Source organism: Alosa pseudoharengus, unplaced genomic scaffold (assembly GCF_046254945.1).
Source record: "Alosa pseudoharengus isolate Yale_2024_CS ecotype anadromous, Long Island Sound unplaced genomic scaffold, YU_APseudo_1.1 YU_APseudo_1.1_scf_17, whole genome shotgun sequence".
Lineage (NCBI taxonomy): Eukaryota > Metazoa > Chordata > Actinopteri > Clupeiformes > Clupeidae > Alosa > Alosa pseudoharengus.
Window position 1 is genome coordinate 11,400,564 of NW_027468640.1, and position 13,032 is coordinate 11,413,595.

The 13,032-nt window shown below is 40.4% G+C and overlaps 1 long non-coding RNA gene across 1 annotated transcript; it reads right to left on the reverse strand.

The window, feature by feature from the left end:
• Positions 1–4,738: 4,738 nt before the first annotated feature.
• LOC143127948 (uncharacterized) lies at positions 4,739–7,005 on the reverse strand. The gene is made up of 3 exons (XR_012987741.1): positions 6,954–7,005; positions 6,157–6,216; positions 4,739–5,585 (listed from the first exon to the last, which is right to left on the reverse strand). It is a non-coding gene; the product is annotated as an uncharacterized LOC143127948 (long non-coding RNA).
• Between the last annotated feature and the right edge of the window lie 6,027 nt (positions 7,006–13,032).

The following is a 13,032-nucleotide window of genomic DNA, read 5'->3' on the forward strand; positions in this document are numbered from 1 at the left end:
TAAGACCACAAAAAGTCTCAAAAAGCATCTGAGCTAACGTTCATTCCCAAACACCCACTAGGCTACTTCAATACTCTATTTTCAAAATTAACCAAATATTTTAGAGCGCACTTTGAGAGATGTATCCGAAGCAGGGCTGTACACATAATCCTAATATTATTTGTTGCACGTGCTACAAAATCATTCTGTGCAATGGATGATTTACCAACATTACACCGGTCTGATACAGTTTTGCCTATTTAATTTATTGTGCTTATAGAGCGCCAAAACATAACACATGTATCATGGCGCTTTACAGAATGTAGGCAATCAGAGAAAGAAGGAAAGAAAGGAAGAAAAGAAAAGCAAGAGAGAGGCCCATGGGTAACAGGGGCGAGGAAAAACTCCCTAGAATTGGAGATATATATAGGAAGAAACCTCGAGTAGATCCACGACTCAAGGGCCTGACCCATCTGCCTAGGGTCAGTATATGACAGTAAGGTCTGTATACATGACAAATGCATATGATAGTCGGGTGTAGAGAATAAGACATGGTGTTAAAAGCACTTGAGCTGAAAGTTACAAGAGGTGGGATGATTACGTATCCGTTATGGTAATTAATTATTCCTGATTTAGTGACAGAAAGTTCAATAGTCCAGCGTTGGAATTGTCCAGGGGAAGGGAGTTGTCGAGGGGCATGTGGTGGGTTGGCAGACGGGCCAGTAATCCGGGCAGAGTTGTCATAGGCTGGTGGTGGGTCGCTAGGCTGTACGGGCCAGGAGTCCAGATAGGGGGCAGTAATAGGGCAGTCGAGGATGGGACTTCAGGTGAGATGGGTGAGAGGAGGGCCAACACACGGATGGTTGATGACTGGTGATGATATACTTCACAAGTGAGGTACAGTAAGGGGGAAGAAAGAGAGATGTAGAGTGGGTTAGTATTACTGAAAATCAAAATGGTAAATGTCAATAAGTAATCAGTAGTACTATATTACAGTATACCATGGTGGGAATAGGCAAGAGAGGGAGAGTTGAGAGAGAGAGAGAGAGAAGGGGGGAGAGGAGGGGGGGGGGGGTTGTACGGCGTGACACATGAAAAGTCCATGACAGCACTATGCTATAGCAGCATAACTAAGGCATGGTGAGGGGTAGTCGACACCAGCGCAGGTATGGTCAGTGACCACCATCGCACGCGCAACTGGGGTGCCAGTCACACGAGGACTCAGCAGGGTGGTCCATTCCAAAAAACCCTGAGGTGGGTGAATTTCCACGCACCATACCTAACTATGGGAGGCAGTAAAGAGGTATGTTTTAAGTCTAGACTAAAAAATAGGGAGGGTATCTGCAGGGGGAGGGTGCAGGGGGAGGGTGTCTGCAACCCTGAGGTGGGTGAATTTCCACGCACCATACCTAACTATGGGAGGCAGTAAAGAGGTATGTTTTAAGTCTAGACTTAAGAATAGGTAGGGTGTCTGCTAGTCGAATTGAGGTAGGAAGATTATTCCAGAGGAGGGGTGCGCGATAGCTGAAAGCTCTGCCTCCTACTGTAGTTTTTGAGATTCTTGGAATTACAAGTAGGCCAGTATTCTGTGATCGTAGCGGTCTGGGTGGGTTATATGGGACTAGGAGATCTTTAATATATTCTGGTGCCTGGCCATTAATGGCTTTGTATGTTAGAAGTAATATTTTGAAGTCAATGCGACTTCTAACAGGCAGCCAGTGTAGAGATGCCAGGATAGGGGAAATATGGTCATATTTTTTAGTTCTAGTGAGTGTGCGAGCAGCTGCATTTTGTATAAGCTGTAAGCTCTTTAGACAGGTGTTATTGCAGCCAGAGTATAGAGCATTGCAATAATCAATCCTTGAGGTGACAAAAGCATGGATTAATTTCTCAGCGTCTGGTAGGGATAAAGACTTCCTTATCTTTGAAATGTTCCTTAAATGATAAAAATGAAGCTTTGGTAATCTGTTTTATGTGATTACTTAGTGATAGGTCTTGGTCAATTGTAACTCCTAGATTTTTAACACATGTGGATGAGGATAGTCGGAGATCAGTAAATGTAGCCTGTGATGAGGATAGGATATCCCTCATCTTTTTAGGACCTAAAACCATGACTTCTGTTTTATCGGAGTTCAAAAGCAGGAAATTGTTTGTCATCCATGTCTTTATGTCTCATATACATGTGTCAAGTTTGACTAACGGAGTCAATTCGTCAGGTTTTATGGAAAGGTATAGTTGTGTATCGTCTGCATAAGAATGAAATTTAATGCCATGTTTCCTAATTTCTGAGCCTACAGGAAGCATATAGAGAGAAAAATAACAGGGGCCCTAGTACTGAGCCTTGAGGCACCCCATATTTTACCATAGTCTGGGTAGACTGTACAAATTGTCTGCGGTTAGAAAGGTATGATCTAAACCAAGCGAGTGCTGAGTCTTTAATGCCTATCGAATGTTCAAGCCTGTGGAGTAGTATGTTGTGGTCTATGGTGTCAAAGGCAGCACTGAGGTCCAGGAGGACCAATACTGATATATGTCCATTATCGGCAGCGATGAGGAGGTCATTAAAAACTTTAACTAAGGCTGATTCAGTACTGTGGTGAGCTCTGAAACCAGACTGATATAATTCTTGGATTTTATTCATATGCAAGAAGGTACCAATTTTTTTCGACACTATTTTTTCTAGTATTTTTGACAAAAAAGGGAGATTAGATATAGGCCTATAGTTGGCCAGATTGTTAGGGTCAAGGGTAGGCTTTTTGATTTTTGAGGGATGGCTTAATGACAGATAACTTAAACGACTGTGGTACATGGCCTGATAGCAGCAAGTTATTTATAATCTGAAGCAAAGCATTATCCAAGAAAGGGAGAGCAGTCTTCAGAAGATGAGTAGGAATAGGATCTAGTAGACTAGTTGTAGATTTTGATGAAGAGATTGTGGAAGTGAGGTGTAATATGTCAATAGGTGCAAATTAATTCAACGTTGTTCGTCTCATCTGTGATTCAATTATGTTTTCGCTACCGTTCAGCAATGGAGTATGAATATTTGGTGAGACTGACTGGATATTAATCTTATCTCTAATTGTTTCAATTTTGTCATTGAAAATGGCTATAGACTACATACGTGAGACTGAGACGCCTGTTTATTTGTTTTAAGTGCGTGCAGGGTGAGAGGGGAATCGATGTGCTTTGATTCCAGCTTGGTAGTTGTAGTTTGTGAGATTAAAAAGCATGTGTGTGTGTGTGAAGTATCCAAACAATGACAGCTTCATTATGGCTTTCATTATGGCTGCTTTAGCAACACAACTTAAGCTACTGTGTAGTGGGTCCCATTTAGAAGTGGCTACTTCATTCGCGCTTTCCGTGATTCATGGAGCTGCGTGAATTTTATTACAACTTTTCGCCACGATGTGGCAGCGTAAGTCCGCTTGATACTAAGGTGTAAGCCATTGATTTCCAAAGGAGATTTTATTGGTGTCGCCAGCATAGCCTATTGACAATTTATGTTGTAAATAGGCCTGCCTTATACCTGTAGCTTAGGGAAGCTAACAGTTTTCTATTAGGATCTAGTTTGTTAACAGTTACGGTTTTGTCATAACTCCCTGATGTATTTTTGCATTTAGAATAGCCAGAGCGTGGATATCTCAATCGGAAAATTAAAGAATATCGGGCGCCTACCATGGGTGAACCCAGCCTGATCTGCCGGCGATTTTTTTTTTATTTCTTAAAAGATTGAGCTTGGTCTGGTGAAAGTCAGACTAGCCATGGGCCTTAGTTACACAATGCAAGGGAACATGAATCAGCCTATATTTGCACGAACAATAACGAACAACAGCTCTTCAACTTGGCCCGTTAAAATGTTTATGAACAGTCTAGCGACGCATTTCATGAAGGCTCATTTGGACATGTCAGTTATTTGCACCACTGGTTAGATGTAAAACTGCATTTCGTTTCAGACTACTGGTACTTAATTTGTGCATTGACAATAAAGTATCATATATGAACTAAAGATGACTAAAATCGTATGTAGAAGAAGAAACATTCACAAAAAATCCATCCATCCAAAAATGACCTTTGCTTCTGATAGCTGTTGAAAACTGCATGGAACTGACAGAGATGTTTTTGTTTATTAATAAATAAATAAATAAAAATATAACATTATGCTGATACCTTCTGCTTTTCCCAAATACAATGTAGCCTACAGGTGTAAGTGACCTTTCATCCCCAGGTAAAAAAAAAAACTATTAAAAGTATACTTTTTGAAAGTGTACTAAGTACCGTTTGTACTTTTTTCGTCAAATCCAAGTGTACCAACTTGACTATACTTTGAGTGTAATTAGTGTGCTAAAATGGAACAACTTTTTTCAAACTTTAAGTGTTCTTAAGTACATTATACAAAAAGATATTTTATGAGCATTCGAAACACAGTCGCAGTACAATTTTGAAACATCCCAAGTGTATTGGAAATGTACTTAAAAGGCATTACTATATAACTAATAATAGTGTAGTAGTGTATTTTGAATACACTCTTATCATCCTAATTTCTATTCATTTGGCATGCTTCTGTAATATTTTAAATTAACTTCAAATGTACTTCCTGACTACAATAAGTGCCTTGAAAGTTTGCAGTTATGTTAATAAAAGTATAGTCTTAAGATACTTTAAGCATTATAAAGGCATGCAATTTAAGTATAATATTAGTGTGCTTTAAAATTGTACTATTAGTACTCTCCTACCTATTCTGTTACATGACAAATTGCACTTTGATTATGAGAAAAACATTTTATTGACATGAATGAAAACAAAACATAATATTCATCCATAACAAAAGTAAAACATTTTTCTGAAAGTTATGGATCTCTTGAGCATATCTTTTCAAGTTGGATGTGGTAACGCGATAAAACATGCATTTGGCCGTATTATATTATTTCACATGCATAGATTTTTCGAGTGGCTGTTTGGAGCGCTGGTCAGATTCCTCCTCGCTCGCAGCATTTTTTTCCATGCTTGGGGAGCAGTTTCCTCTGAGTGCGCACGCGCAGAGAGAATTTGCGCGCACACATTTAATATTTACGTGTGTGAAATAATATATAATATAATACACCCGAATGCATGTTTCATCGCGCAAGTGCTTTTTGACACTATTGTGTCGCGATACTCTACAGCCTCATTGGTAGACCATCAATTCAAAATGCAGATTTCATGAAAAACAAAAGTTGTTTACCCTCCTAGGTGAGAGAATTTGCCCTCTAAGCTTGAAATTGTTTACTGGACACCCAGCCTACAGCCAACAACTTAACAGTCTAACATGGCTAAATGTGTAATGCATGATCATTTATTGCTTATTTGTTTGCAAAGTCTTCTGGCCCAGAAAGAAAACCATGGTGGTTACGGATCATGGCTGAGGAGGAAAGGTACAGCTGGTAGAGTTGTGTAGTGAGTGAACTTCCCTCCCAATACTGAGATGTGGTGGCAAAAGCTGTGGTAGCTAGCTTCCTTACTAGCACACCATCTTCCAGTCCAAGATGCATAAAGTTTTCGGTGGCAACCCGGGGCTGGACAGCAGTCAAATGCATTGACCTTGGTATTAGAGAATTTGTCTCTGTTGTCTGTGAACAGAAAGAAGATGGAAAACATTTTACAAGATAAACAATATTTTACACAGAAATCCATTGGCAATGATGAGATTAATACAGATTATCTGTACCTATTTGACATTTACTTTTTATGGGTCAAATAGGTATTGACACCATCTGTTTGCCATCCTGGTATGGGTAGACCTGGCCAGGTAGTCTTTCCTTAAAGCGTTGTGCACCTTGGCACCGATATAAGTGCAACCACCCTGTTTTCTGCATTTGATTACCTTAGATTCCTTTGTTTCCAATACAACCGTATTATCGTTTTCGGGTCAAATGGCATTTTAAATGGGAGTCGTAGGGGCACTAGCCTACTATTTTGATGCATGAATCAAAATAGTTCTGCCCCTACGACTCCCATTCAAAATGGCATTTGACCCAGAAACGACAATACAGTCAAGCTTAATGGTGGCGCTTCTGACTTAATTATGCTTTCAAAAGAAAGTTTGACTCAGGTACATTCACAAAAAGACCCTAGGTTGCATTTTAGCTTGAGTTATGCTTTAAGAGTAATGGGATAAGGTCCTGGATGAAGAATATTTACCTTTACTGCTGATTATTTGAGGCGTTCAGACATCTCGGTTTCAAAACTATCCAGGAACACCTGTAAAAACATAGTTAGGCTACAGATTAAAACTAGGTAAATTACAAACACTACCATGAAATGAACTTGAATGCTCTGTCAAACACAAATAATAATAAAAAAAACTAAATCTATCGCATAAACCAAGGCATAATATCAATCATGTAGCCTAAGCTTCATAGCACTAACTTAGTAGAACACCAGGTTTAATTCCCCCTATAATATCAATGGTGGAAAAAAAACGTTCTACTTCATAAAATGCATGTCATTTGTCCTGTAGACTCATTTTAAAAGATGTCTCCACGATTAAAGAAAAAAACAGCTACAATGTCATTAGCATGCCTAATGAATGTGAAGTGTGACTAGCCTAGCACTATCCTCCTTTCTGTGAGTTAACTTAGTGTACACCACACATAATATTAAAGAACATTGGTGAACTTTAGGCAAACGTTGCTTAATAAAGAACACACTTTCTTCCATCATAGTTTGTCTAACGTTAGTGCTAGCCAACGCTTGTCAATAATCCCACAAACACAAAGCAGGCTAATGTAGTTTTCTTCTTGATAGGGATCTGGTCGACGTATATGACGTTAACGTTAGCTAAATTAGCTAACGTGATCTGGCATTGCTTGTACTAGCAAGGATAAAAACACTCTTGAAAGATTGCTAAGCCATCAATTTAACTTCTCCAAAGACTACCGAAGGTCATAAAGAGTAAGCTACATCAGAATCATTTAACAATATGCTTTGGGACTCACCTGATAACGAATAACTTGGCACTTTAGATCCAACTGGCTTCAGCCCTTGTTACCTCATATGACGAGTCCTTCTGGCTCTGTAGGACCAACGTCTCTGGCATGACTAGAATTTATGGTATCTTTAATTTGGACAAACCTGTAAACTTATACGGACCGTAAACGTATGCATTTTCTGGTCTCTACAGTCCATCTGTCTTGCAAATAAAGTTACAAGCATAGACTGTATGAAATAACGTTAATGTTTGCTCACACCACGTTTTGCTCTAAAGCTGCACAGATCTGCCCACTCCATTTCAAATTCAAACAGCCATGTTATTGGTCAACTGGACTGCCTATACATTTAACTGTGTTGCCTATAAATTTAACAAAATGCCACATTCATCCTCTCACAACCTCTACTACATCACAAACGTATAGGCTACTACCTTACTAAGACACAAAATCAACAAAAGAAAAAATATTATTTGATGACCAAAACTGATAGATCAGTATGTCTCTAGGCTAGGTTATTGCACATTGCCATCCATGCGGCTGACATATCAGGCCTAAAAGTTACACACATTAGTATTTTATTAAAGGTGAGATAACTATGAAACTATACAAACAATGTATTAGGCCTACCAAAAAAATATACTTTCCATAAGTACACTATATTACAACTCTAAGTATTAGCAATTTAATACACTTAAACTAAATAAACTTATTTATCATTTAAAATACACTAACAACAAAGTACACTTTTAAAAACTACATTACAAAAACACTTTGAATATTGCACAATAAGTATATTTAATTTTAGTACACTGAAGTTGAACTTAATACTATGACTATGAAACTATACAAACAATGTATTAGGCCTACCAAAAAATATACTTTCCATAAGTACACTATATTACAACTCTAAGTATTAGCAATTTAATACACTTAAACTAAATAAACTTCTTTACCATTTAAAATACACTAACAACAAAGTACACTTTTAAAAAGTACATTACAAAAACACTTTGAATATTGCACAATAAGTATATTTAATTTTAGTACACTGAAGTTGAACTTAATAACATCTACTTTGAAGTATACTTTCTAAAAGTACACATTAAACATACTTTACATAAAGTACAAAACGTGTAAGCATACTTGCTTTATACTTCATGTACTTTAATCATATTTCTAACACACTAAAGTATACTACTTTTTTACCTGGGTCAATCCAGTTGCAATGGATGAACTGTGATGAACTGCCCTACTTGTGATTGTTTAGAGATTTTAAAGGTTTTATAACAATGCTACAACTTTTTTGGCTATTCTACAATCTACTCACCTTTGCAGCGCCAGTAGGCTACTTTCTGTGCAGCTGCACACACACACACAGGCATGCTAAACAAGTATACACAAAAGTTTCAAGAGTGGGGGACGGAGTAAAAGATGGAGACAAATTGGCCCACTGGTAAGCGCTTCAGACTTGTAACCGGAGGGTTGCCGGTTCGAACCCTGACCAGTAGGAACGGCTGAAGTGCCCTTGAGCAAGGCACCTAACCCCTCACTGCTCCCCGAGCGCCGCTGTTGTAGCCAGGGGGTCAGGATTTGAAGGGTTAGCTTCAGCCACTTAGCATGGCATTTGGCCGCCGACATTTTTGAAAACATGGCGTTACATGGTTGCAACTTCCGGCACCAGTTTTTACATGCTGATTGGTAGATGACAGCTCATGCACGAGTTTAGTGTTGGGCACGAGCGTCCTCGCGCGTCCATGTTGGTTTGCATTTCTGGAAGACGACAAATAAAACAACTAACTACTTGGATTAAGCTACTGATACTTGACTTAATGCCTACATGGTTTAGGCTGTATTACCGGACTTTGTGGTAAATAAAAGAAAAATGTTAATGTTGTCATATTAGGCTATATTTGCCGTATATGCGGGGTGCCAAGTAATTACCTTAAAGTAACTGACTATGACCATACACTTTGGCAGATGCATGACCTATATCCAATTATTAGCCTACTCATTGCTTTGTGTATGAAGACTATTTTAAGCACAGGCTGTAGTTCTGTAGAACGCAACATCTGGATCATATAACCTGTCTCCCCAAGTGATTTAAAACGAAACAAATGTCAATGACTTATTTCGTTTGCTTTCTTGCAACATTGACATGATTAGGCTATGCATTTGATTTAAATGTTCAGGCTGCCAGTCGAGGCAAAAGTCAAATGTCCAACAACAGTTGCAGAGTCTATGCCTGCTCGAACCACAATACCCGAGGGACGTGCGCTTCTATCGGAAGTTTAACTTGCGTTGGCTTCATTTCGTCTGCCTGCAAATGTAGCCTAGGCTTAACAAGCTGCAAATTCACACTGGGTGCAGCAAAAATCCCAGCTATCCACACGTTTCTTACATACCATGTCTACTTAATTAATAGTCATTTTCGTTGGATAGCCTATTGCGTAATAGGCCTACAACCTGTCCAAATATAGTATTTAGGGATTATTATTTGTGAAGCCTAAAGTGACACAATATTGATTCGCATCGTTTATTATCACATATGAACATCACATTAAATAACCTAGGACTTCAGAGACAGGGCAAACTTTACCACCATTCCCAAAATGTTATCCCAACCAATTAAATGAATTTCTGTCAGGTCCAAACACAGGCAATACAAATTCTTTAGGCAATTTTATTGAATATATTACCAATTAAATTTGGCGGTATGGCTCTGTTCAGAGGGGTCCCCAGACCTTTCATGAGCACCATGAAAGAGCAGTGAGCCTGGGGACAGCAGCAGCATTAGGGGGCGCTCACACAGTTTAACACTGAGCGAGCTAACTATTCCCCCATATGAACAGAGCAGGCAACTATGACATAAAGCCTATGCCATGTTATACACGACAGGGTGGAGCAGGGGAGGAGGTGGGTTGCATAAATGCGAGCAGCAAGCAGTTAGGAATAACTAAAGCAGCTTTAAATAAGGCGCCCTGTTTGGATGTAGCCATTTAGAAGCGAGGGGAGTGCGAGGGGAGTGCGAAGGGAGTTGACAGCTGATCAGCTGACGCCCATAGCGGTTAGCAACGCCTTGACTACTTGGCCTGCCAGAACTGACGCTGACGCTCAATTTCTGTCAGGTCCATTAAGTCAAGAACAACACAGGCAATACAAATTCTTTAGGCAATTTTATTGAATATATTACCAATTAAATTTGGCGGTATGGCTCTGTTCAGAGGGGTCCCCAGACCTTTCATGAGCACCATGAAAGAGCAGTGAGCCTGGGGACAGCAGCAGCATTAGGGGGCGCTCACACAGTTTAACACTGAGCGAGCTAACTATTCCCCCCAAACAGACCATACCTGGCAATCCTCTTGTGACCAATCAACACAAGATGATGGAATTTAAGTAGCCTTTAAGCACAGGGGAGCAGAGCACATAGGTCAGGAACAGAGCAGGGAGCAGAGCACATAGGGCAAGAAGCAGATCAGGGAGCAGAGCTCATAGCTTTCTGAGCGTCAAGAATGGCGCGAACGTCAGGACGAAGGTAACGTTCGTATGCAGTAGACGTCCATCGGCCCATGGCTTTTAGGGTTGAAACAGGAGCAGATGCCGCCGCAGTAGTTGCGGCCCCTATGCACAGGGAATGGGCTGTATAGCGGTCTGGAGGCAGTCCGCAGAATTGGCAGAGGAGGCGTAGATGAGATGCAAACCAGGCTCTGGACATTGGTTTCCCCTCCTGAGTGACAAACAGCGGCTCCTGCGGACCAGCACGAGGACGGCTCCTCAAGTAGGTCAGCATGGATGATAGAGGACAAAAGACAGTATTAGACTCTGATATATAAACAACTACACCGTCACTATTTCTATCTGATTTGGAGTGTTTGAGAAACAAGGTGAAATGGTGATCATTAATCGAAACATCAGAAATGGTGAGATCGTGATTTGGGTCAAAGAAACACGTGCGTGAAGAGATTTCGCCACCCCGTAGGAACCCAAAGAAAGCTGTGAGAATGACTGTCTCTAACATTTGATCTGTGTAAGGCCCAAAACACCCTTCCCTCAAACGTGATATAATTGTATTAACTAAAGGTAATGTGAAAGGGAGACGTTTATCATTGCCTCGAGGTGACTCCTTTTTGAGGCCGTTCAGCAGGAGGCGTATGGATGGGTTTTCCAGAATGCTGGTAACGGATGGATCCAGGCAGCGTAGATGGAATTGGATGCCAGCGACAGTACTTTTGATGGAGGAAGGCTGCATTTTTCGAGACTCAAAGCAATGGACTATAAATGCACTAACACAGGATATATTCACAGGCAGAGCGGGTACAGATAAAGTAGCACAAAATGTGGTGAAATAAGACCAAGCTGAGTCGTACGCTTTTAATGTAGATTTAGACAGACCTCCACGCATGTACTGCGCAGCAGCGCGCACATAAGATTGCAGCGGATCATTTAATCTAAAATGGTTTGGCTGAACGGGGGGCATTCCAGGCTTGACTGGGCTGCTTCTGGACACAGGCGATGGAATTTCTGTAAATTAAATCGAGAGAGAGAATCGGCCACTTGATTATTTAGACCAGGGATATGAGCTGCGCGAAAGGTATAATTGCCCAAAATTGACAGCCATGTAAGACGTCTCATGAATCTATTAATGATTGGAATAGATGAGTGCATCTTGTTAATGATGTTAACAGTTGCCTCGTTGTCGCAGAAAAACAGAATTTGTTTCCTAGCCCAATGTTTACCCCAGAGAATGCAAGCTACAACAATAGGATACAGCTCTAGTAGGGCTGTTGAGGATTCATTGGCAGGCAAGTTGACTAATTCTTTCGGCCAATCGCTTGCAAACCATTCGTTATTGAAGACCCCCCCAAACCCTACGGAGGGCGCAGCATCCGTATACAGCAGGGGCGATTCTAGACCTAGAGCTTTGCTGGGGCACAGGCCCCCAACTCCCAATACATAAAAAAAATTAAATAAATAACTGTGCGCGCAATATGAAATAAATAAATTCTCCCCTCTCTTCTCATTCTCTTCGACCTTCTTCTCCTCCTTCTCCTCCTCCAGCACTCTCTCTTGTTGTAGCAGCCACTATCCAGCAACATCCAAACACATAGGCATAAGGCCTATACTCACTGCATTAATTTAATAGGCTTTCCTACTAACACAAGGGAAGCTTATTTTTAGTCAAAATTGAGATATACTTCCCTCCCAGGCAAGGGTCCTATAGACATCCTGGCAATACTGCAGTTCTTTGTAGCTTAAATAGCCTACTAAAGCCTTCATACTGACTTTTGGTGATCATTTGCAAATGTAGCCTATAATAATTTACACAGATGGCTATCTGATTCTGTGTATTATTATAGGCTACATTTGCAAATGCAGCAAACTTATTTGAGTTTGCCATTAAATCATTGATCAAATCACAGCACTGGCTATTACCAGCATAAATGTTAATGTTACCGTTAATGTGGGCAAAATGATCATACCTCCCTCATCCTCCTCACTGTTCCTCTCCCTCTGCCTCTGTTCAGGAAGAATTTTATGATGTCCATCTCTATATAGTTTATCAGAAGGCTATGTTTAGTTTTACAGTAGGACAGCTTAACAAACAGTATAGGCTACTTTTACAGGACTCTTTCTACAGTATAGTATAAATCGTTGTTAATTGTCCGCATGTGTGCATTCAGCCTACGCATGGTGAGTGAGAGAGCACAAGCTGGTAAACTGTTGCTAAGGCTACAATGACGCTAAGCATTGAAAAACAGATGCTAGTTATGTGCAACACTCTCTAACAGCGATCAACTTGTCATTTTTTCTGTCAAACAAGTTGTGAATTTTAGGGGAAGACTTACTCTGTGCTCAAAGTGATGTAATGAGCTCCAGCCGATTCCACAGTGTATGTGTGTGCAGTACAACGAAACACTCGGAAGAATCATGTGAACGATTTTCATTGGTTGTTGCGTTCAATCTTACCCAGCTACAGAGATGCTATTTCCTGATTGGCTATTATGGCCCCTTTCTTTATTCCTTGTTTTTTTTTTATTGGCTGGTAAGTGACAGGCTCGAGCCATGAGTAAAGCAGGCACGGAGATGC